At 41.9% G+C, this 23,025-nt stretch overlaps 1 protein-coding gene across 1 annotated transcript in view; it reads left to right on the top strand.

Moving 5' to 3' along the window:
* Positions 1-11,963: 11,963 nt before the first annotated feature.
* SACS (sacsin molecular chaperone) overlaps positions 11,964-23,025 on the top strand; it is a 60,102-nt gene continuing 49,040 nt past the window's right edge. Inside the window, exon 1 of the mRNA XM_055701359.1 lies at positions 11,964-12,163. The gene's annotated coding sequence lies outside the window, so the exon portion shown is untranslated. The remainder of the gene's footprint in view (positions 12,164-23,025) is intronic.

The following is a 23,025-nucleotide window of genomic DNA, read 5'->3' as shown; positions in this document are numbered from 1 at the left end:
GGGGATGGGGGTGGGGATGGCGATGGCGATGGGGATGGCGGTGGGGATGGGGATGAGGGTGGGGATGGCGGTGGGGGTGGGGATGGGGATGGGGGTGGGGATGGGGGGGCGCCGCGCGCCGCCGGGCCCCGCTGGCGGGGCTGGGGCGCCCTCTCGTGGTGAAAGACGGGGGTGCAGCCCCAGGGCCCAGCTCCCCGGGCCGGGGGACACGGGGCAGGGGGTGCAGGTGCGGACCGGCAGGGCGGTGAGCGATGCGGTGGCTGTTCCGCCATGCCAGCGCCGGCAGAAGCGTGGGTACCTGGCACCGGCTTCTGTAGCCATATTGCATGAAAATGTATACTATTCTGGATAATGGGTGCTTCTATTGGCTGTGTATATACCACTTTCAGTCCTCTCAGCGACGACACTGTCCCAACTGTCCCAACAGAAGAGATTTTTTTCCATCCCAGTCTGAGGGACATGCTCCTCCATCCTTCCTCAGGTGGTAATGCTGCACTTCCTTATCTCTTCCTGTATCACTAGTTTTGTGGAGTTAACAAAAGCAAAGTGGCATGGTGCTTATATAATTGAATACTTCATGTTTGTTTTTTTTTCTAGTTTTTATTTTTTCCCTTCAAAAATACCTAAACTTCGAGTTTGAAGAACAACACTTGAAGTACTTAGAATAGCACAGTTTGGTTGGAAGGGACCTACGGTGATCATCTAGTCAACTCCCAACTACTCAATTCTAGTTTTATTAAAAATTATGAACAATGCATTTGGTCTGGGAATAAAACTCTTCAGCCATGACCTGAACTATCCTTGAGGCAATGTGAGAACAATATCACATACAAATGTGCACTCATATACTACTCATGGAGGTTTTTATTGTCTTGTAGAATATCTAATGGAAATGCACCTACATGTGGGTCTTCAAGGCAGATAGCCCAGATGCCCATTTAAGCTTCCTAATGGAGAGATAAAGGGGCTATCATCATTCTTTTTTGACCTGTTTATGTGAAATTAAGGTAAAGGTGCAGTGGGTTTGGGTTTTTTGTTTGTTTGTTTGTTTTTGGTTTTAGTTTTTAGATCAAGAACTACTTATAAGGAGGGATGAAGAATTTTTTCCCACTCAGCTTCCAAAGAAAGCTGTTTCAGCCATCTTGCTGAAGCATGGCCACAGTGCTGAGGTTGGACCCCAGGCAGGTACAAGGTATAGCAAGAGGTGGCTCTGCATGTGTGGCAGGAAGGAAGTGGAGCCTTTGCTGTGATATCAACCCAGAATTTTAGTCTACTGGAGGGACATATTTTCAAGAGGATGAACATGGAGAATCATGGGATCACAGGACTGCAGGATAATCTAAGCAGAGGGGACTGCGGGAGGCCTCTGGTGCAACCTCCTCTCACAGAAGGGTTAGCTCTGAAGTCAGACCGGGCTGGTGAAGGCTTCATCCAGCCAGGGCTTAAAAACCTCGAAAGACACAAAGTGCATCATCTCTCTGGGCAACCTGTGCCTCTGCTTGGGTATCCTCATGGGAAAAAAAAATAATTATCCAATTGTAGTGGTTTAACCCTGGCTGGCAACTAAGCACCACACAGTCGCCCACTGACTGCCCCCCCAGTGGGATGGGGAGAAGAAACTGAAGGGTAAAAGTAAGAAAGAAACTTGTGGGTTGAGATAGAAACAGTTTAATAATTGATTTTTTTTTTTAATTGTTTGTTTCTGAGCACAACACCATATGGTCTGAGACATCTCTTTGGTCAGTTGGGATTAGCTATCCTGGCTGCATCCCCTCCAGCCTTCTTGTGCTCCTAACCTACTTACTGGCAGGGCAGTATGAGGAGCAGAGAAGGCCTTGATGCTGTGTAAGCACTGCTCAGTAGAAGCTAGAACATCCCTGTGTTATCGACATTGCTTTCAGCACCAGTCCAAAACACAGCCCCATACAGGCTGCTATGAAGAAATGTAACTCTATCCCAGCCAAAACCAGTACGCTAATTTTAACCTCTCTTCTTTCAGCATATACCTGCTGTTTCTCATCTTCCTGTTCCACGCTGCTGTGAAGAGCCTGGCTCCTTCTCCTCAGTGACCTCCCTGTTGGCACTGGGAGCTGCTGTTAGGTCCCCTGAAGTTATCTCTGCTCAGGCTGAACAAGCCCACTCCTCCAGCTTCTCCCTATAGGGCCAGTGCTCCAGCCCCCACCAGCTTGGTGGCCTCTGCTGAACTCGACCCAGTTAGTCAATGTTTCTCCTGTATTTGGGGCCCCAAATTTGGATGCAGTAGTCTAGATTTGGTCTAATGAATGCTAAGTAAAGAGGGTAATCACTTCCCTTGGTCTCTGGCCCTGCCACTGTTCATGCAGTCCAATATGCTGTTGGCCTTCGTTGCTGCCAGGTTCACTGCTGGCTCATGCTCAGCTTGCTGCCCACCGGCCCCCAGGGCCTTCTCCAAAGAGCTGCCCCAGGCCAGGCAGAATCAGCCTGTGCTGGCGCCAGGGGCTCTTCCTTTCCAGAAGCGGGAATTTGCATTTGTCTTCATATTTCATAAGGTTGGACCATACCCCCAGCCTGTCTAGGTCTCTCTGAATGGCCTTCTCTCAACTGTATTCATTAATCCCCCCAAATTGGTGTAATCTGCAAAATTCAATTAGAAATAGATCCATGCATGTAGGCAACGGATATGGCTACATGATTTTTTGCAGACCAACATGAGCTCACTCTTTCCCTGCTCCCAAGTGTTTATGTGGCATCCAGCCTAAGCTAATACACTTTGCCTCTCAGCAGAGCTTAATAGCTTGGGATCAGGATTGTGCTAATCACAGCTAAATAGCTTTTGGTTCAGAGCACAGGAAAATTGAGCTGCGTCTGCTTCAACGTCCCGTGTGAGTGTAATACGTAAGTCCACCAAAATGAATGTTCCATTAGCTCTGGTGGAGCTCCTGAATGAGAAACAGGCAAGCATGAAAGATGCAGTGTCTTGATAAAGTGGATCTGAACTCAGCGAAGGTGAGAAAATTGGAAGTGAGAGTATTAATCAATCTGAAGTCACTTACAAGGGCACTGAAAAGAAATCATTATCTGTCATCAAAACTGAGGACATGTTATCCTAGTTGCCTGATAGAACATCATCACCGTTTGTGATTTCCAGCATGATTTCTGGTATATTGAATAATATACCCAGCAACAGCTCCCCTAGCCTTTGACAGTCTTTGGGCTGTGTGAGTGCTCATGGGCATCGACAGAGCTGTGCACAAAAGAGCTTCCAAGTGTGCTGGTGTGGCAGGTGACGGCAGCCTTGCTTCAGGAAGGAATACACCAAGGAAAGGCATGTCAGGGTCCAGATACCAGCCTATGATAACCTAAGCAGATGTTGAAAGTGCAGAACTGGGAGTCAGATGCTATGCAGGGCAGAGAGAAGCTGAACTTCAGGGAATTGATACTCCCTGAAGAGATGCCTGATGGTTTCCAGAGGACTCCAGTTAGACCCAGAAAAGTAGAGTGACTAACAAAACGCACAGACATGAAGGGAATCTGTATATTTATAGGGATGACTAGGTTAATGATGTAACTTCTGCTCACCATTACCTTGCAACCACAGCAATTTATTATAAAGAGCAGGCATTATCAAAAATTCAATAGCTAATGTTGTTAAGAGTCAAAAAATCTAAACACATAAAGCAAACACTGGCCTTAAAGTTTCATATTCCTACAGAATAGCTAGAAATGCAGTACAGTACCCCTAGAGGAGGCCTAGAAACAACTTGGTGCTACGCCATCAGGCAACCATTGCCTGAGACACACAGGAGTGAGAAGTACCTTTGAAGGAAAGAAAGTATCAGAGCACCTATTAGAGATCAGTTTTTTCTTGTACAGCTGTCTTAGGTAACTAACAGAAAGGAAGCTTTTGAGTTTGACATTTTTGATGGGATGGGTCTGCTGGGGTCACTTTGGGCCAAATGATAGACTGTTAGGAAATGTCATGAAGCAGCTGTAGAGTGCACCCGAGTACAGTGCTACCACTGAGCCCGAGGGCTGACAGCATCACAGGTAGGGATGCCACTACAGTCATTATTTTGTTATTGTATTATTTATTTTATTTGAGAACTTCACCTAACATCTGATCCCTTAAGAGAGTCTACACTTCCCGGTAAATAAAAATATTCCTTGACAATGAAAAGGAGACAGACAGCATCACTGTAAGATTATAATGGAAAACTTCACTAATCAGAACCTTCCCATTTTGTCTGTCCACGTTTTGACGTGTGTGGCAGCCAGTTCCTGCCTATTTGTGGACCACGTGCCTGGGTGGCATGCTGAACATTGTGTGGGTGCAAAGGCACCAGGCGCAGCTTCGTTTTGGGAACAGCAGTCCATGGTCAGGCTGTGCTGGGCTCTCTGTGATCCTGGCAGAGGTCAGCACAACTTCAGGGCTCTCTCATGGCCATCAACCATTCCTTTCCGTTTTGCCTTCTACATATTTGTGTAGCCAGATGATACATCAAAGAAGAGAAAAAGCAAGGCCAGTTAGCAGCAAAATCCTACAAGAAATCCTGCTTCAGGCTGAGATGTTTCTGCAGATCATGGAGAAATCGCGTCTTCAGACCTTTGGGAACAACCTCCTGAAATGACTGCTTTGGACCCTCTACCTGATTTCAAGGGAAGGGAGAACAGGAGGTGGAGGAGGAAAGGTGGGAGAAGAACTCCATTTATACTTAACTAGTATGAAATACTAGAGGTCAGAAATAAAAAGCCACTGACTTTTAGGTGGAGCCTAAACACAATACATGAGAGAAATTGCAAGATGGCAGGGAGTAGCTCTTAAGCCAGATGAAAAGCAAGTAAGGGAAGATGAACAAGATTTTCCCCATGAGTGAGTTGTCTGATAGCGAGACCAATACACTGGTGCACAGCAGAGATGAAACACAAGGTAAAAGGCAAAGCTGGTTATCAAGTTCATGAACACTAATTTAGGAAGGTGGTTTGGAAGGAAATACTTTTTGACTTTATACTCAAGGATCAGACTCTGCTAAAAAAAAAAGTGAAAATAAACTCTGGAGTAGCCACAAAAAAAAAAGGAAAAAATGCGTGGAAAGATGAGTGTTTCTGGATGAGAAATGAATACTGTCCCATATAGCTTAAAAATATCTTCTGCTTCCTGGCTATACATGGGTATTGCTGATGATCAGTCATATTGTTCACCTTCCTTTAATAAACAAGTTAAGCAGGTTTATCTCTTCTTTCAAAGTGAACACTGCTTTTCTAACTGTATTGCGAGGGCTTCTCTGAATCCGTTCTCTGCAACTTCTTGGCACCCTGCTTAAGCAGGATTAAATCAGAATCATGTAGAACCTTGCAAATAGTTCTCACTCACTAGTAACTTCCTATTTTCTGTCTCCTGTAGATCACACTTTCCTTCTTCATGGCTGCACCACACCAGCAGATAATGTTTATCAACAACCTTTATGATAATTATTATGATTATCAAATTTTATAGATTTTTGGAAGAAACAAATAAAACTCATAAAATTACATTATATGTTTACATATAGACTGTATACATAATGTATGCATATTTTATATCTTTTAATTATTTACTGTAACAATTAATAATCTTTTCTCTGACTGCAGGATGGAGGCAGGGTGCAAGGTACAGGCTTGTTGGCACTGCAGTCGGACTCACACCACCAGTCTGCCTTCAAGCCACAGCTCAGCACCCCTCATTTCACACAGCTGGCTCTTCTACTCTGCCATGATCCCCAGTAAGCAGGTGCCGGAGAGAAAGACGAGAGATCCCTGAAATGTTTTCCTTAATTTTACTTGTATCTGTTGAGGTGTCTGGAAATTGTTACATATAGACGTTTTCCTCTTTCTCTCCTGAGCATATTTCTTTGGCATTTAAATCATGACAAAGTGTTAAACATGACTCTGCTTTGCCTGTTGAACATAATGATTAATGCTAGCTCATGCCTATATTACACTCCGCGTGATATCATGTTTGCAAAGGTATTAGCTACCATTGCTTAGGTAAAACTTCTTGAGTAGGAAAATACCCTTCATAAATAAGACTGGAAATGACACATCTCTGAGCTGATGACTGAGGAAAAGCCCCAAAAAGCACAAAACTAATTCTACATGTTTTTTTTTTTTTTTCCCCAAACACTTGCCATAAAGCTCTTCCATGCTAAACAACAAAAATAAGCCCATAGCAAGACAAGCTGAAACAGTTATTTGCATCTATGTTCACCACAACAGAGCACAAGGGAAACTCCATGCTGGCATCCTTCCAGGCAAAAGCTACACAGAGCAGCTGCCTTGAAGTGAAGTATGTATAGAAAAGTAGATAAAATGAGGAGTAACAAATTACCAGGGACATATGTTTTACCTAGAAATTTTCAAAAATAAGTTCATTTAAGAATTCAGGAGTGAAATACCTGAATGACTGTCCATGCTTGTAATTTTTTCTTCAAACCCCTTTGGCTCTCACAGGGCTGGAAAGAGACCGCTGAGACCATTTTCCAGAAAGGGTCCCAAAAGGGAGCTGAGGAACTGCAGACTGGTATGTTCAACATCTGTACAGGACACTTTTACAAGATTTCTTATAAAGAATAAAATTAGAGGACACATGAATAACTATGACATTGGGCAAAAGTCAATGTGAATGTTGTAAGTACAAATCACACCCAATTGAATAGAGATATTCCTAAAGGCATTTGAATTCACTGCCAAAGGTTTTTGAGCAATTTTAATTAGTCACAGGGTAAGACTACATGGATATCTGGATAGATGGTTAAAGACAGGAAATAAAAAGTAGCAGTAAATGGTCAATATGCATATATGAATGTGTATATGGTATGTAGTATATATATATATGCATATATATGAACCCTATTCCATTCCTAAGAAGCAGTGTAGATGCAATTCAGAGTTGCACCCTGATAGTCTAAGGGCTACAGTCCAAACTATCTGATGTGACATGGCTTCAGCCTCCTCTAAGTATCTGCTTCTATGTTGCAGCACAAAAAAACTAGTAGGCTGCAACAAGACTTTTACTATCCCATACTAAATTAACTTCAGTAGGTAGTTCCTACCCCTTGCCCCAGCACAGCCACCAACCCCCCACAAGGTTTCAAAGGTTCATCTACTGTCCATGCTGTTTCTTCATCCTCTTCAGGCCAGTCCACCCTGCTTCTTGCCTTTGCATCTTCCTTCTCTTTGTCTCTCCTCCATCTGCTTCTTCCAGGTCTCTCTTCATTAGCCACCCTTCATACAGTCCTTAGAGCTATTTAACTACTTAGCAGGAACCAGCCACAGCTGCACCCTATCCACATCATCCAACCCACCGCCCCTGAAGCCAGCCCACAGCTGTATATTATCAATGATAATTAACCTGCCTTCATTCCTCTACACTTCTACAAGGCTGGTTCTTCATGGTCCCACCAAACTGGGGAGCCAGAGCTGAGGTTTCTGCACCTTACACAGCCATTTTTGCCTTTGATGTAGAGTTTTGTCCCTCTGTAGGTGTTGCCAGTAGTAATCATAGAGAAAGCCCATCTCCTGAATTTGAACACTTGGTGTCAAAGCCAGCTCTCCACACCAGCTGTTCCCCACCTGCCTCAAGGAAATAGAGGGCTGCAGTGCACTGCAGTAGTTAATACATCTACTACCCTGGGCAAATGGGGTCAGTCAGACTGCATGGCTCTGGTCGGGCTGCATGCCATGGGCTGACAGAGTTGGCATTTACATTTTAGTTAGAGGGTGAATATGTTTCATTATTGTTTTAATTTCCCTGCTTTGAATTCTTACTTGATAACCCAGTTGTTTCATGACTTCTCCTGCCCAGATGGTACGTTAAATTTTCTGTTATAATGGTGGTACAAATGCACCAAAATATATTTTTCTTATGATTCCATTAATATTTGAAATATGCATCTATAAATTTCAGTGATGGAAAGTATAGTTAATGAAAAAGCAGCATGTCAAGCTAATCTGAGCCTAAATTAAATTCTCAAAGGGCTATAAAATTCCACACCATTGGTGGTGCTAACACTAACAGCCTGGGCTGGCAACATACTAATAACTGGCTCTAGAAGACCAGGCTGGTATTTTAATCACCCAAACACTAATAGCCTGGCCTTGCTGGCATTGTGATTGTTATGGCACTAATAGCCTGGGAAAGATGGTATTTTAATCATCGTAGATCACAGCCTAGAAATGTTAATTTTTAATATTTCTGTCTTTTTATCAAGGTTAACAAGAGGTCTACTGCAGATATGATCAATTATAAAATGCAGAAATCACTATTTTAACTTTAAAAAATATCAGACTCAAGAGTCATGGCACTCACGGTACTGGACATTTTTCAGTTAGATCACCTTTTGCATCTTTCTTCTTTTTTTAAAATTTATTTTCCCTGCAGCACCTTTAAACCACAGGTGAGTGACTTGGGACAGCTGGAGTGGGCTGTGCTGAAGCATTTGCTATATTACAGTGATCTTACTACAATATCCAACTAATGCAGTCCCAGACATTTAACCTCATACGATAAAAGCCCACTCACTATTGTTGGTATTTTAAGAAATGGATTCAGATAGTCAGCAATTCAACTTAATTTTAAGTGTCACTAATTAGTTATCTATTGAACATTCATTCATGTCAAAGAGCCCACTTAGTCTTTGCTGTTACACTAACAGGTACCAGGCAGGTCACTAACAGATGGATTTTGCAGGAAGGTTTTATAGCCAAGCTTCATTTTTATCCCCTTTAATGTGAGGTTAGGAATGCTGGGGGCTGGGGAAGTGGATTAAAGAGAAAATTGCTGGGTTTCCTCCAAGAGCTTGTGGAGTGAAATCTTGCAATGCCCAGAAAAATGTAATCAAGTCGTCTAGGAATTAGAGCTCTCTCTACAAAAATTAACTGGTTAAGATTTTGAATTCCATTTCATATTTCTCTTAATGGCTGCATCACCTCTTCTGAGATTTTCCACAAAGTTAAAGCAGTCAGAGCTCCCATATAACTTCTGATCTGTGCCCATTACGTCAATGCAATACATCGCATTTTGGGGAAGATTTCAGCTCCCCTCATTGTGGTGATGGCTGTGGGCTGCATGTGGGTGATGAAACCATTTGCCCAGCCTGGAGCACTGCATTGGCACGGTGTGTTGCAGGGGTGTGTGACAGCATGTGTTTTTGGCTGCCCCCAGCCCGGTGCTGGCTGGTGGGAGCCCAGCTCTCCCCACCCTGCCACGGCCACTGTGCTGCAAGGGGCAGCAGGAGATGTGGCTTTGTGCAGCTCCCTCTGTGGGCATCGCACAGAGGCTGCCAGCACCAGGGTTGTTGTGTGAGAGGAGGTGGCCCATCTGGGGAGGAGGGAGGTGAAACAAAAGAGGCAAAGCAAGAAGAAAGTTTCTGGCTGAGGGAGGAGGTGGGTGAACTTTATAAGGTGTCAGCCTTGTGGGTGACCCATCTGGGTAGCTGGCTGCACTTCACCCATGCTGGCACCAATAAAAGTCATGTCAAACTCAGCAGCAGCAATGAGACTTCTAATTTTACCTGGTTTTCACAGCTGGGATGGTGAATGCATCAATCAAATATTTATTTTTGCTTTTGTTTTAAAATGTCTCTGGAGGGGAAATTCAGCCTTCACCTGCTTCCCACATTGGAAGCCCAGCTGCTCTTCCAGGCTCGGTTTCCAGACACAGGGCTGCCCTCAGCTGCCATGCTTTTGTGAGAAGATTGCTAATAATGCTAGCAGTTCCCAATCTATTTTTCACTCTAGGAAGGGAATTTCAAAGGAGGACTCTTGATGCCTGCTGCTTAAAAAAGATTTGAGCACTTTGTGAGAAAATCATTTTAAAACATTTTAAAACATTCTCTTTTCAGTGTCCTGTCCTACATTGCCTTCTGTCCTCACAATGCTTCCTGTGTCATCCATGACTTCATTCTCACCCCTCTATATGGATTTTTTTCTGCTTTCAGCATCTGAGATTGATAAGCAGGGCTAATGCCACCCTGCTGACCTCTGTGGCCAGCACAGCCCGAGGCAGTTGCAACCAACACGCGTGCCCTGCTTGGGAAGCAAAAGGTGTCATTCTCAGCGTGCCACTGCATTGAAGCCAACGCTTTCGGCAGCTAAACTTAGGGGCAACACGACAGCTGTGTGAGATCATTGTGCTGCAGGAGCTTAGCCAGTGGGGCAGGGTTCTGGAGACTGGCACTGCATGTTATCCTGGCTAAACAGTCTGCTCTGCCTGGTTACAATGTCCTTTTGTTTCCTTGAACTCAGAGAGGATTTCTTACTGTGACCGTGGTGAACTTTCGTAAAGCTGAGATATGATGACCAGAAAAATATGTTTTTCCTGGTCTCTGTGGTACAGAAACCAATACTGTAGGGCCAGTTTTGTTGCTTACTTATGGTCAGTACCTCTCGACCTTTCTCTAAATATTTAGACAAGTGCTCTCAACATAAGGATGTTGGCCTCCTCTGGTAAACTGCTTGTGATAACACAAATGATTTCTATCAGATGTACTTTAACATGAAACAGGCCTTGTAAGATTAATAAATCCTTTTATACAATGCTGCAGAGGCCTCTTGGTGTTCTCAGTGTTACTTTAACCTTCAGTATGAGAGAAGTCAGCCTCAGCTCCTTGGCAGGAAACAGTTTTTATTTTTTTTAATCAAAAGCAGCAAAGTCACAGTAAAGTCCAGGAATTCTCTAAGGAGTCGTCCTCTGTCTGTATAAAGCTGCAATAGCACTGTGTTTTCTTCCTGTCAATATTTGTTTTCTCTGCCTCTGCAGGTGTTACCCTGTAGACAAGCTATTTCTAGTGCATCCTGTGCAGCCAAGGACTGCAGAGGGGAAAAGGGAGCTCCAGACTCCCAAGAAATCCCTAATCTCACACTTTCAGCCAGTCCCAAAGCTCTTGGAAAGTGCTATAGCACTGAATATAGCATTTTAAATGAAGACTGCCAGGGGTTGGAACCGTGTGTTTCTGGCTGTGGGTTGCTGGACCATGGGGAGGGACAGCACTCCACACTGGCAGGTGGAGTTCAAAGCAGCAGGACTGGCAAAGTTAGAAGAGCCTTCAAGGGAAAAGTTTCTTGGTTTTCCTTGGAGGACAACCTGACAGGTTAACATGGGTGACTAAGGTGAGAGAACGAAAAAAATCTTAGCAATGCCTTCAGTGGTCCTTTTTCTGTTAAAGGTTGTATTTGAGATCCCCAGTTCTTCTGAGGTCTGCTTTGTGCAGAGTTGATGACACAAGTAGAAGTATAAATGTGAAGTATCTAAGGAGCTAAATTTTAAAATGTGTAAGTGCTAACAGCTACCTGTGCCAACATGGAAAAAAGAAACCTAACTTGGGATGCTACTGGTAGCACATAGACTTCTGAGCCTTGATGTAATCAGCACTGATGAAATTAATCTAAGGCAGTCCTACACAGCGCCAGCATACTTTACTGTTGGTAAAGGAAAGAAGCAAAAGCAGAACAGTAATGGTATTTACTAAAGCTGCTACACAGACAGAAGTTTTCATGGGCGACTTCTTCAAATTGTGAACATTTTGACACAGCAGGATAGTTCAAGCATGAAATAAATAGGTAGAAATCCTGTTATTTCTATAATTTAAGCTGAAAGAAATGTCAAAAAAAGAAATAGTGCAGCAAAGTGTCAGGAAGTAAATCTGAATTAAACAGAACAGACCATAACATTGGATCTGTTACAGGAGATACTTACTTCAAATACATGTTATGCCTTGAGTAACACCTCTTCCAAACACCAAATTTTGCCCTTCTGTCTCAGTAGCCTTCTCCACCCGATGACTACCCCGTGCCTGCAGTTTGTATTGCACTCCTGAAACCTGAGGTTAGTCAGGACCGTGTCTCTTTAAAAAAAAAAAACACACAACACACCACACACACAAAGAAAGAAAAAAACCCCCACGCTGGGAAGGGGGAGCTAAAGCCTCTGCTGCATTGGGCTGTGTGGATACAGGGTGGCTGCAGCAGTGGTCACGCATCCCTCCACAGCCTGCTGATTTTGCGGAAGAGGGGGGGAAGGATCATTTTGCGGTCCAGATGCTGTCAAACACAAGCAACCAATGGAAGAAATGGCACAATGAGCAGACAAGCATGTGGAAGCAGTTTATGAAGAAATAGTTGAATACCGAGCTTCACCCCGGCTGATGCTGTAAGTACGAGCTCAATAGCCGATCCCGTAGCCACTGCAGTTGTTTGTGGGAGATGTTTTATGGGTGTCCCTGGTGCTTTTTGCACTCACAGGTGGAGAAAGCATTGACCGTGACGTGTTTCATAGTGTATTTTGGCAAATAACTGTATTGTCTGCGTCTCTGCAGGATTTTGGGGTGACTCGCGAGCTGCAGTGCGCTGGCAGGGTGGGTGAAGCATAGGACTCTTCGCACATGAGGTTGTTCTTTCCTGATGGCTGGCTGGGCTCTGCTCTGTAGATGTGCTAGCAGACTGCTGCAGTACCACCCTCTCTGTGCAAAGGCCTCTCTCTGAATTTCAGCGCTGCCTTCAAGCACTGGGACACAATGCATTTTTTCATGCTACAGTGGCTGACTTAATTTTAAAAAATCCTAGAATTACTTGCTACACAAACTTACTTCATGCCAAGTACTCTATTCTTAATTTTTCTGATGTATGCAGTTGTAGAAAGCTTATGAAATTCCAATAGCTTTGTGTGTTACCACTGGGAGACTGGTTCATAACATAGCTCTCCCAAAGACAGTGCCAAGTATGATTTATTACTCAAAGGAATGAATATTTTCCTATCACTGGTCTGTTTCTAGCTGAAGTAGATGTATGTATTTTTAAATGTAAACATTTGTTCTCATGGAAATCCAGCATCTTGTTCTTTGGCAAATGATTTTGTGTTTTTTATTCTGCACATGCCCTAATGATCTAGTACAGCTTTAAAAACAAGTGAAAAAGCAGAGCTAGAGCAAGTTTACTGCACTGTGTTTCTCAGCAAATTTTTTTGGTAATCAGGCAAAAATTTTTATTGTAGCTAAAACTATGCATGTCAGTGGATTAAAAAACTAAGCAATGAGTATCATCCTTGTTATTGTATGAGAATATTAATTTTGCTTTCATCTAAGTACTGCATGGTGATTTGCTTTAAACCACAGAATATGATCTATTTGATGGCCTCTGTGGTTGTACCTTGACACTTACCGAGCAGCTGCAGAAACCACTACCACTGGGAGATCTCACTCCAGCAGCAGGGGAGGTAACAGCAGGGTAGCTGGGATGAGCAGCGGTGCTGGCGTGTTAAGGAGGATGAATAGTTGATGCAAGGAGGAGTCCTTTTTCGTGCATCTCTTTTTGGGAGCTGGCAGAACTGCAGCTCCTGATGCTGGTGTCTGCATGTAGCTACGCATTTCTGCCCCTATTGCAACAATGGCCTCAGTGGGGCTGTAAGGCAGACGTTCCCTTACGCTGGGGAACCCACAAGGAAGGTTTCCCGTTGATTTTGGAGTTGCACTCACCTCGTCGTATTCTTAGGGGTATTACAGCTCCATCAGCTGTTTATTTGAAAAACAACTTCTTATTGCTTGCTACCAGAAACTGAATTGTAAGAGGCCCAATTTAGCCCTTAATGAGCTTGTAACAAAATACTGCTACCTAGGGAGTGCTCCAGCAGTGAATGTGACTGCTGAGGCTGTGGTATTGTCAGTGCTCTTTCTGTTCCTTTCTCTCCTGTGGCTGGATTGTCACCTTCCCAACACCAAGCAGCATCTCTAGCTGTAAACAGGATTTCCAAAGACTGAGAGAGTAATCATTTGCATTGTCATGTGAGTGTTTTAAGAATACAAAAAGTCAATCCCACATAGAGAATTTGTGTTCCCATGCTAAAAATGTGCAGGACCGTCACGTAATTTAATTAGATAAAATTGTTTTATAGTCTGCTTACTGTCCTGTGAAGACGGTGGGAAAAGTTCAGCTCCTGTGTGCTTCCATTGTTTTCAGTAGAATTACACTGGGGTGAATTTGGCATTTTTGGGGCTAGTTCAAAAAACTTTTCTTTCTCTGTCCATCTTTCTTAATTGTTTTCCTGTTTGTCAGGCATTAATTATTATGGCCTTCAAGGCAACAGGCCCAGATTCATAAAAAAATAATACGAAGGACCTAAGATGTCCAAGTTAGAACCATGCTTGCCTGAGGGTCCCTGTAAAATCAATGGAAAAAACAGAGGCCCTTCCAGGAAAACTGATATGTTGCATACCTAAAATTAGCCAGTGGTCATTGTACTCCACAGTGTTTGGGGCTGCATGGACCTTGCTCTCAAAAGCACAGTTTCTAACATACTAGATGAGTTTTTATGTAAAAACATTAAAAAATGTAGGGTTTTGTAATCCAAAAGAGCATTTTCTTGAAGAGTTTAGATGGTGTCTAGCTTTCCAGTTTGTTCCAAGGGTTAATACAACACATGGAATTGAGAAAAATGCATGTCAGACTTTGAAGTATTTGATCTGTTGGAAGACTTAATCTTTTTAGAAATATGTTAATTCGTTCAGCAATTTTTTTTGTTATATACACAATTAGTCATCAATTATTTCTGCCTCCGCTAAGAAATAAAAGTCACACATTAATTTGGTACACTAGGTTTTCTCTGTAAATCATACTCAGATTTTTCCTATGAGTGTATATTTAATGGATATATTTGCATTTTAGTAGTCTTGAACTAAATCTTTAAATGGGGTGCTCTAGTTTATTAACATTTTTCGTCTTCTTCTTGATCAGCCCAATAGAAGACAGTCATTATTAGGAATTTTTAGCAAGTATGTTGTTGGTTGTGATGGAGGTACACCAAAGCTGTGTGAGGGAGGAAGGAAGGTTTCACACTGCCTGTGAAGAACCTACATGTGTTTACATACAAAGAAATGTGCATCCATGAAGGTCAGACTAGAAATAAATAAGGCTTAGTTGTCTTCCCTAAACTTACCTGTAGAAATTGTCTCCATCCCGGTGAAACCAAAACAAGGCAGCATTTCTGATAGGCGATGATTACACTCAGGACATGATGGGGCAGGTGTTTTGAGCTCCTCTGGTGACCTGTCAGGATGGCACAAATGTGCCCCAGGCTCCTTTCAGTGGTAAGGTTTGGCTTCTTTTTTCTTACAGGAGAATGATACAGTTGATTGCATATCCCAGTCACCATTTATTTGAGATAAGACAGCTGGTGGAAAATAGTAAAGGTCAAAGCTTTAACACTCTGGTCTCCTGTGAAGAAGGAAATACCAATGTTAGTATTTGAATTACTAGTTTTAGTCAAAGGTTCGGTGAAGCAAAGGGAACAGCTTGTACCTTGTTTTAGGACAGGCTAATTTACCTGGCTGTTGCTTCGTTAGTTATATATGGTACACTGTGGAGCTCTGCAGCATTAACAACAACATTATTGTCGGGTTTTAACTAATGTAAGCTGAGATCCTGTAGAACATGCTAGTAGCTACAGAATGGTCTGATGCTCTTCACAAGCAGTCACCAGCTGTCGCTGAGTCCTGTTCCATAAAATCATTTGCGCTATGAAAGAAATTGCTAATGTCAGATGTCTGGAGACCTGCTGGGAGAGAAGGGGAATTACAGCTGGGCTCTCAATCCTTGCTTATGCTACCTGTGCTTTCCCCATAAACTGCTCCCTATAAACCTTCCCCTTCCTTCTCAAATTTCTCCCTCCATATTGTCTTTCTTCTCTGTCCCAGCACAATTCCTACATGAATGACCACTTCTGATCAACTCTCATGAGGGTTTTTTTTGCAACAGCAGTGTCCCTGGCCAGCCCCCATCCTCCAGCAGCATCTCACATTTCTCTTACTCCCCAAGGGTGAATTTGCAGGCTCTGGCCATATCTGTGTTACTAAATAAGAGAGCTACAGAACAAATATCTGCTCAGGTCCTTAGCTCTCTCCTTTGTGCTCAGAGGTGCAGCCAAGCTCACGCCTTGGGACCAGCACAAGCATGTGCTGAGCCAGGCACTCTGTCTAGAGCAGTCCATGAACAAGAGATGGAGCGAGCTGTCCACTGGAAGGTGATTTTTGCACTGTAGAGCATTGTGAAGTCTTTTTCCAGGCACTCATAAGTAATTTTCACTTTGTCACCTTCACGTTCATATTGCATTGGCACTGGAAACACTCGCCTGGCTCTTGGCATAGCCTTGTGTTACCGCAGCAGTCCTGTGCCGTGCAGTGTCTCAGCCTAACAGTGGTAATCCACCACAGCAAATTAGATTTAAGAATTGAAGAACTTAAAGTGTTTTCTGGTTTGTTTTGGTTACTTCTGTCAACATTAAGCTCACCTCTTTAAATCATACTGGTTGTCTGATGTTTATACAATGTATGTGTATGTACATGGGGACTTCCCCCAAACAGCAGTAGCCGTGTGGAAAACTCATCACTTTGGGACATACACGATTATATACAATAAATTACTTGGTTGCATATGTTAGAAAGCACTCCCCTACTGCAGAAAAATGGATCGTTAGAGCTGAAAGAGCTTTTCCATCTCTTCTGTGATGCCATGAAAACTGATTTATTTCAGTTTCTCATTAGCTGTGACAAGGATGATGTCAGAGAAGTTGTGCATGCCCTGTCTCATAAATAATAAATGAGAAGGACCTTGTCTCCTCTTTCTTTAATGGATCAAAGTTATAGCTGGATGGAAAAGGCACCAGCTTGCTTTATGGAACATAATGGAGTAACAAAATTGCTCAGACTCATTTGAGTGTATTGATCCCTGGGGATTCTGCCTGCCCCTTTATCTTGATATCTGGCATCTCTCTCACCATGTTGTAGAATACGACTTTGATTAAGAAGAATAACGATAAGCTCTTAAAGTTTTATTAAAAACTAGAAATAAGAGAAAAAAAGGCATGTTCTTTTTGGTTAGCCTAAACTCTGTAATATAAAAGTCTTCCAAATGCCCTTTCAGTGGAGCTTCATTTATTAATTGTTAATGTAACGACTCCAATCTGAAATGTGCTTCTCATTTCTTTCTATTACAGTGCTTGCAGCGAGAGAGAGCTTTGTTGTTATAAGCTTCTCATTAATCATAATTTTCACTAATAAGGTGCTGTTTAATCAAGTAGTTCAAAACACTCTGCAAACACTCGTGAATGCAGCTTTATGATACCCCTGTTGCTTAATATAGCTGTTTGTGAATAACATTATTTCTGTTTCATATGCTGAAATGTCCATATTCAGTCCCTTGGTCTTTTTCTTTCAGTGTTAGGCCACCTTTGTAGTATTTTTAATTAGGAAAAAAAAAAAAAAGAGCATTGAAATATGTGTTTAGAAAGTAATACCTAGTATTGGGTATGTTGTGAAGTGATAGAAGAAGAGACGACAAAGTACAGGCACACCAAATCTTGGCAGAGTTCTTCTGAGAGTATTTTTCAACAACAATTCCTGTTGTGAATGCCTCCTGCTAAATAAACAGGCTACATTTCAGTGCTTTCACACTGGTTTGCAGCATTAGCAAAGGAGTTCAGTACTCTCAGCTTTTAAAAGATTTTCTACCCACTGTCTTGGCATGCTGTATGGAGCCAATTCTCTGTGTTAATCTTGCTTCTGCAACATTTGGCATTCCTAGATGAAAATTTTCAGCATAGTGTGTCCCAGTTTAGAGACAGGCCCTCCTACTTATGAAGAAGCACTTCATACAGATAAATTCCCTGCTTAAAAGCATACTAGTCATAGAGAGAAAATGCCATACCATTTGTCATCAATTTTGGCTGACAAATGGCATAGAAATGAAAATACTTCTGGTCATGTCTGTCAAACTATTCATGCTTCTATAAGTATGTAGTGATCATAAGAGCCTGTTCCTGCTGCTTTTATATAAAACTGGACTTGGAAGAACAGAAGAGAAGAAGAAAATGTATTTATTTTTTATTAATAACAGTAACTGAGAATGAAATTTGACCTTGAAACAAACACTTCAGAAGTATTTATCTGTTGGTCTGAACAACACCCTGGCACACCAGGTAGATGAACATCAGTCATATGTCTGTCCTGGATCTTAAATATTACAGCCTCCTCTTCTGCGCTTTTGTAGTTACAGTCTTACCCTGCTGATAGCGATCCAGATGCTGCTGGGCAAATTATTTTCCTGACTTGCCACTAGACTAAGGCTGCCCTGCTCTATGCTTTCCTTGATTCCTCTCTTTTCCTAAGCATCAAGCGTAGGCTGCCTCAACCACTGTGCTTAGTTGCCAGCTGGGGTTAAACCACTATGTTGACAACACAAAAGTATTCCCAACCCATAAATACAAAATCATTTCATTCTAACCAAGAAATAAGGAGTGAATGCAGTGATCTGGTGACATGCCCCACAGGCCAATGAACTTAGTTGCTCTCAGGTAAGAGGGTAGATGTGAATGTCAGAACTCAGAGCTTCTCCCCACCCTTCCCCAGCTGCCATTTTCCAGATACACAAATTAAGAAACTCTCAGTTTAGATGTCCCAAGGGATTCCCAGGGCCTGGCTGTGCACAGAGGGCTTGGATGGGATCTCCTGGAAGAGAGCCGTGCTCTGATGTCGTAAGCTGTAAGAGCCTTCTTAGGGAGAAAACTGATCAGTCTCCAAAGCTGCCACTTCTCTGCTTGCATCTCCTTTTGGAGGGCTGCTGGAGAACCTCACTGCTCTTACGATTCATTCTTACCCACTCTGGGCTTGGTTTATTCTGGGACAATTTAAACCTATATATTTTTGTGCCCACAGAATCTAATAGGTCAAATAGGACTACTGCTTTTCCTGCGCTCATTCCTCTAATAGATTTACGAAGAATAATCTCACCTTTTCTTTGCTATCTTTTCTTCCATTCTCTTTGGCTAAAGAGGCCAGTTTCTCTTAGTCTCTGCTTAGCGGACAGGCTGTTGATTCCCATGGCGGTCCCTGTGGTTTCAAGGCATGTCTTTGGGAAACTCTCATTAGCTTCTTATTATTATCTGCCATAAAGGTGGTTCTGTATCTATGATTATTGTAATAATTTTCATCTTTTCCTGCTCAACTGATAGTTTTCAATGTGGTCAGTGTTTCTAAACTTCAGGAGATGAGATTTATGCCTTTTCCTTTCTCTGGAAGACAGTTTTTCAATGGAAGATATTAGGTTGACTGCATATTTTGTTGTATTTTAACTCATTTTGCATTTGCTTTTATGTCTTTAATTGGTCTTTCCTTTCTAAAGCCTTGCACACTCTTGACATTGCACAAAGGATCTGTAGTTGCCCAGATCACTTTTTCCCAGTCATACAGTACTAAACTCTGCTTGATTTATTAAAAGTATTTCCTACTAAAACTGTGATTTTGTATTCCAGAGTTCTTGGACAGAGATGATCTCATTTCTTCCAACCACAATGAGTTAACTCCCACCTCAGTTATGGAATTTCAGTTTCTTCAAGTTTTTTTCTACTAGCCATGTCATTTGATCTCCATATTGAATGCTAAAAATAAAAAAAATAATTAAAAAAATCTACTTACCTCTGTTACAGGTTGCGCATGAGACTTTGTAAGTAAAAAGGCCGTATCTCAAATTATGCCCAGAAATCATTTGGAAGAAGCTGTTGCTGAGTAGGAGAGGCATCATTTGGTGAAGTCGTCCACCACACACATCTGCAGTCCAAAACCGACAGGGTCCATGACATCCCTGATGATGAACCAGAGCTCAGTTTTGTTAGATGCAGTTATGTCAGCAATACACACTTGCCTCAGCTAGACATCCCTCAAAGCAGGGCTGTCTGAATATCTCATACCTCCTGAAGGAGAGAATGACTTGGCAGGGTCATGATGCTATCAAGATTATCACATCATAAGCTTTCCAGTAATTCAACATGAAAAAAGTTTTTTTTTTTGCAATAACATCTGAGGACAGGCTAAGTGTTAGGAGAAGGCTTGGCTTCTTGAATGCTCCTTTGAGAGCTGGTAATATCTTCCCCTCCTTGAAAGTGCTGGGGGTATTCTGTAACTGTAGACTTGAGATTTCCTTGTCAGGCTTTTGTCAGTCAAGTGCAGATTTCTGAGTTGTAGGTCCAAGAATTTCAAACCTTGAAGAAGATACTGCAAAACACATTCATACAGTAAATAAATAAATCACATTTATGTATATCTGATACAGTTAGTGTTTTGTGGCTATCAATCTTGCCTGAATCCAAATATCTGTAAACAAAAGGGGGAACCTCCATATAATAATAAATGCTTATTTAATGAAAAAAATATTAAGTCAGCAATTGAAACAGCTTTGCTTCTTAGGACTTTCAGATTGCTTTGATAAGCAATTTCTTCCAATTTTCATTGCCATAATAATAATAATAATAATAATAATAATAATAATAATAATAATAATGAAAAAGACCCAGAACTGTCCTTAGAAGACAGAAAGTCCAACTAAAACCACAGCTGCTCCTAACAGCAGGCTAACATCCTTCCTTCCTGGTCATCTGTGCTGCAAGGTGATCAGAGAGGAAGATGCCAGGCCAGAGAAAGTGGCAAGGCTAAGCTATCATACTGATAGCTGAGGTTACACAGTGTTCAGGGAATGGTAATGCCTAAACCAAATATTCATTTTACTGATTGAAGAAAATTTTTTTTAAAGATCTGAACCCATCTGCTCCTAATTTAAAAGTTGAAGTAAGATCAGTAGGAAGATTTGAATATAGCTAAACCCTTCACCTGAAGGTAAAGTAAAAATTATTTTTAAAACATTGTGTGAAAGGATAACTTTCCACATATAAGCATTACTTATGATAATTACTAGGAGTTTGATTTACTTAATGGGTAATAAATTTTCTAAGTATATTTTTTTCTGCTTTGGGTATTTGAACACAAAGACTTTATTATTTGTGATCATCTAAAACAAATAACCCAACTCGTATGCTGATTCAGTATACTTAAGCTTGAGTTGCCTGTTAGTAGTTTACCAGGTAAGAGGCAAAACAGGTAAAGAATTCAGGTGCCAAGATTAGGTATTCAGAATTTAGGGCATAACTGACTTTATGGTAAATAGATAATCTTCCTAAGTTCATCTTTAAAATAAGTTCATTTACTGTTTCATCTTAAGTGCATTCCTGCAAAGTGCACTTCAGGGGCACCCTTAGACTTCATGTGTCTGTTACAACGGTCTTTTGTGTACAGCACTGTATAGTGCCTTTAGGTGACCGTGAAGAGCATTAAGTTTTCCTTCTATTTCAGCCACCAGTAATGTTGCAAAACAATAATCAAGGGGTAAGCTTTCCAGGGTACTCTTGAAGAAAAGTGCTGGAGGGAGATATTTTTGTAGCGAAAAGAATCATTATAGAAATCCAAACAAAATCTAATTAAAACAAAAACAAAGAGAAGGAAATGTGTAAAAGTACTCACCACCCCCGGGGAATCGTATTTTCAGAACACTTGACCGAATACTTTTTCTTCCAGCCCTGTATCAAAAAATTCAGCTACCATAATTATACTGAAATTTTAGTGGTTTTGTACAAGGGCTTAGTTCCTATCCTGCCCTTCATCTGGTTTCTTATCAGGGACTCACAAGACTGGTGTCCCACTGTTAGATAATTCATAAACTCTTGTATTAGCAAGTTTGCACGGAACAGTGTGTTCCTATGGTGGATGGCCCAGAGTAGTTTAGACCCTAGAAACTATACAGCTGCATTAGTGTTCAGCTTGGACCTAGAGTACCCTGCTTTAGAGCAAGCAAAGCTTTTGAATTAAGCTGGGTATCTCTAAATGGCATTGTATTGTGCAATCAAGTCATAATCCATATTCCTGCTGTTTTCTTCTCTGCTTAATAGCCCCATTGTTCATATGTTTTTGACTGCAGAGATCTTCAGGTGTCTGTATTATGTTTCCTAGAAAGCCTCAGTTTCCCGTTTTCATTCGAAACCCCATTACATGGTTCAGAACTGACTCTAAACACAAATGGGTTTCCTGTTTGTCCTTTTATGTGGCACCCATTGCTTTCAGTTTCAGAGGAGAGGTCTTAAAATCTCCAAGTTTCTGGAGAACAGCAGTGAGGTTTTAACAACCTGACTCTTTCCTTCAGTTGGTTTTATTTTTTGGTTGGTTGGTTGGGGTTTTTTAAGCCTTTTTCTCCAGCTGCTCTTCATTGTTGAGAAATCACTTTGAGATACTTCTATTGGGTATCTAAATTTACTTCATCAGAATCTGATGAAAGGATTCTTTATGCATAATTCAACCACATAGTCCCAGATGGTTATTGTAAGGTCATTTGAATACCACAGGATCAAACTGTGAAGTAGTCATGTTATTACAAATAATTTTTAGAGTGTTCATATTGTTGCATATAGCCATTCTTCCTGAGTCACCTTTTCTGTAAGTGAAGTATTGCAAATCTTGTGTTAAGCACATTTACTTCTTGAGAATTGTGTTTCCCTTGTTCCTTTGAGAAAGAAAAAGATGAAGCTGGCGCAGGACCTGGTTTTTTGTTGCAAGTAACTTAGTCTTATTCTTGAGAGGAAGTGTACATTTTTTTGGCCCCTGAGACAAATTTCCCTCCACTTCATGGCTTAGGGTAGCAACCAACTAATATATCCACACAGCACTGAGCTGCAAGGAGGTACTGGCTTAATCTTGAGAACCATAGGGCTATCAGCTCTGCTTAGTGCAGTGATGGTTCGTTACTGCTTTGCTGCTTCTGATTTTGGAGCCAGCAGCTGCTACGTTTGCTTGGATAACTCTAACTCTGAACTGTTTTCCAGTACGTGCTACAGATTTATCCATACCTAATCTACTGCTTACCATTACGGCCTAACTTCACCATCTGCTGCTGGAGGCTGTCATCTCTCTTAATAATAGTTTTCTCAGTTAATTAATTTCAGTGGCTGGCAGATGACCACCACACTGTGAGACAAAGATCAGGAGAGGGGGCTCACTCAGCCTGAGGGAACTACGTAACCTTGCTGCAGATAACACACCTTAGCCTTGTTTTGGGCTTGCCCTGGGCTCCGGTGCAGGCTTTGATGAGCAATGTGTCTGTGTTCTCACCCACACTCTTGCTGGTGCAGCTTTTTTCTTTTCTGAGTCT

Source organism: Falco cherrug, chromosome 2, assembly GCF_023634085.1.
Source record: "Falco cherrug isolate bFalChe1 chromosome 2, bFalChe1.pri, whole genome shotgun sequence".
NCBI classification, from domain to species: domain Eukaryota; kingdom Metazoa; phylum Chordata; class Aves; order Falconiformes; family Falconidae; genus Falco; species Falco cherrug.
This window is presented reverse-complemented; position numbering and strand designations above follow the sequence as displayed.